Here is a 3574-nt window from a genome sequence, read left to right on the forward strand (position 1 = left end):
TCCTCTAGCCTATGAAAAACAGAAGTATCTTAACATTTTATACATATTATTTCCCGTACTGTTGTTGGTTTACAAGTAAATGATATTAATGTACCTTCAAGTTCTTCCTCTGGCCTGTGAAAAAGAGAAATATCTTAACATATTATACATATTATACTCCCCTCTGTCAGAGTTTTATGATATGGCTCTGATGTTTCCCTTTTCTCTGCCAGATGCATGTAATGGGCCAGATGCAACTGTTCAAAGCAGTCTGAGCAGGAAGGCATATAAGGCTACAGTATTCATTAAACCATAAAGCATTCTCAGGCAATGAACACACTGATTTTAATTTGATATTTCAGCCCCAGCTTTTGATGCAGATGTTTCTAATAACATAACACAAAAAGCAACAGCTGTTGTAAATACAGGCCACAGAGCATCGCTGCCAGTTAGTGTCTGAGTCAGCTCTCGTCCTGCTTCACGGAGTCATGATCATCGAGGCAGATGCATCCGAAGCAGCAGCAAGGAGAAGAACCGCAGATGGCAAAGTTACTCAATTTAAAAGATGTTATAATGAGTGGGGAGGACAGAAACGCTCTCAAACAGAACACTTGAGTCCTGATTTCATCTGAAACTCTCACATTTCTAGAAGATAATAAACTGATTAGGTTTAGTGGGATGAAGAGTCGCAATCAGTGACAGAAATTATGTATATATATACTGGGGAAAAAAAGTTCGGAAACTTGTGTTTGGTCGATTATTTCTCTGTTACAATGCTAATTGGCATTGTATTTTACATCGTTGGAAAGCCTGTTTATTTACCTTCACAATGATGTCCAACTTGTAAGGATCATGCATTTGTGGGATGAGCAGCACAGCTGATTATGTGGGTAGCGCCCAAGAAAAATTTGCCAAAATGCTCTGCCAATTCTTTTTCCAGTTTATATATATGTATAAAAAATATCCAGAAATTAAGAATTAGTTTGAACCTTCATGGTGAAACTGAAGAAAGCTTTTTGTGGTTTTGTTGTTTACCTTCACTTTCTATTTCATTGTATGATTTGAGGGGAATTTGTGTAGGTTTCACTTAGTAGTTAGAGTTTTTATTCTATATGGCATTGACATGGAAAAATATCTAAGATATGGAAAGAGATTGAAAAAAGACTTGGCAAAAAAGAAAAAGAGAATTAATTTGTGGATTATTTAGAGTATATTAAGTTTTAGATTGAGATGCAATCTTTTTTTAACAATTCCATCCACCACCATCCCCCCACCTTAGCTTTGTGTAGAGATGATACAACCTGATATCACGCCAAAGCATGTTATAGACCCGCCTGTCCACCTGAGGACAGCATGTCAGTGTCACATGAAGGTGTAGTACGAGAAGGGGGCAACAAAACCACTTAGTTAGGTTTAAGAAACACGTCATGGTTGGCTTTAAAATAAGTATGTAAATTAAGTACAATACGTACGGAAACAACGTAACATCACTACGGCAAACACATCACACTATGTCAATAAAAACACATCACAAACGTCACTTATATAACATACAAAACAAAACACAGGTCTCCTGGTTGAAAGTCCTGTGTTTGTTGAACTCCCCACCTCCTCTCCCGCCCACCATAAGGAGTCTTTCTTACTTTTTATTCTACGTCACTAGCTCTGAGCGTAGCATATTTACACGGATGTATTTACATTGCAGTCAGTACATATGACATGGCGTACATATGACATGGCGTACATATGACACGCCAAAAGCAAGAACAACGTTCTTATTGCACGCTTTTGCCTTGTCATTCCCACACCTTTGCATACAGTCAAGCTGTATGATAATATGGATGGGAGAGTGCCAAATATTTAAAGCAGCAGTCTGACTTGTTTGAAACTAAATCCCAAGCTCTCGCCTGCTTAACAAACCTAAAGTGCCAAAAGTCCTCCACGCTGTTTATAAATGCCGATATTGAGACAATGGGAGATACTGTATTAAAGGCCCTGCACACCCATTGTAAACACACACACACACACACATACAGGTGATTTTAATTTATTTGGCTGATTAGACCCCTTCTTAGGACCATGTAGGCCTGTACAGATGTTGCACCTGATAGGTAGTGATGTTACGTGCTGTGCCGAGGCTTCGGAGCGTGTGTCGAGTAATCCCGGAAGTTTTCCGCGATGCGCGTATCGAGGCTTGTATTGTTTTAGACCGATGACGTCATTGATGACGTCCGAAGCCTCGCTGCCCAGCCGTACCGCGTGACTGGTTCAGGAAGTGGTTCGGATCTTGGCGCGAGGTTTTGACAGCAATATAAACCCCATGGGATCCCTTCAAAATGTGTGGTTGTGATAGAGGCGAGTTTGGATAGTTGGAGATTTGGACAGTTGGAGATTTTTGATAGTTGGAGATTTGGACAGTTGGAGATTTTTGATAGTTGGAGATTTGGACAGTTGGAGATTTTTGATAGTTGGAGATTTTGGATAGTTTGAGATTTTTGATAGTTGGAGATTTTGGATAGTTGCTTGGATGGAGCCAGCAAGGAAGAGAAGGACTTCCCCTGTATGGGAACACTTTGATCTGATTTCTCCCAATAAGGTAGGCTTCATATAACATTATTACAGGTGCATTAAGTTTGCTTATCAAAAACTTTATTTTTCACTATCTGTCTTTAATTCAAAGGTGAAGTGTTTATTGTGCTCAAAGGAGTTGGGTTACAATAATAACACGTCATCCATGCTAAGGCATTACCGTGCCTTGCATGAGAACAGGGAGGCAACTGGAGGTGAACCCAGCCAAGGTAGGTCATTACAAATATTACAAATATACTGTCTCAATTTTACTAGGTTGACTTTTGCTAATCATGCAAATAAAAGAAAGGTAACAGACACTGTAGTTACATAGATTCTCTTTTTTCCAGCCACCAGAAAACAAGAGCTGGATGAAGCCTTGGTCTCCATGATAGTGAAGGATACACAGCCCTTCAGTATTGTGGAGGATGTAGGATTTAGGGACTTAGTGTCTAAATTAGACCCTACCTATGTTCTCCCCACAAGGCAGGTGTGTACGGGTGCATGGATAAAGCAAAAAGTATTTTGATATTACATCTGACAATTAAGCACTGTTTTTTTCTTTCCTTTAGGCTCTAAAGGCCATGGTGGATGTGAAATACACCTCAGCAAAGGAGAAGGCCAAAGCTATAGTGCAGAAGGTGGCTGCAGTGAGCCTAACTTCTGATATGTGGACATCCATTAACATGGATGCGTACCTGGCAGTTACCTGCCATTTTGTAGACGAAAACACCCGTCTGCGTTCAGTATTGTTAGGTGTACTTAAATTCCCTCTCACACACACACTGCTGAAAATTTAGCGTGTGTGAAAGCCTCCCTCATGGAGGAATGGGGAATCACGAATAAGGTAACATGCCTAGTTACTGATGGTGCAGCTAACATGATTGCCTGTGGCAGGGAACTGAGGCTCCGCCACACTATCTGCATAGCTCACACACTGAACCTGATAGTAAAAAAGGCTCTTGAACTGACCCTCGTGCTCTCTGACATCCGGACCAAGGCGAGGAAGCTGGTTGGATACTTCAGA

This window comes from Sebastes umbrosus, chromosome 8, assembly GCF_015220745.1.
Source record: "Sebastes umbrosus isolate fSebUmb1 chromosome 8, fSebUmb1.pri, whole genome shotgun sequence".
In the NCBI taxonomy this organism is placed as follows: Eukaryota; Metazoa; Chordata; class Actinopteri; order Perciformes; family Sebastidae; genus Sebastes; species Sebastes umbrosus.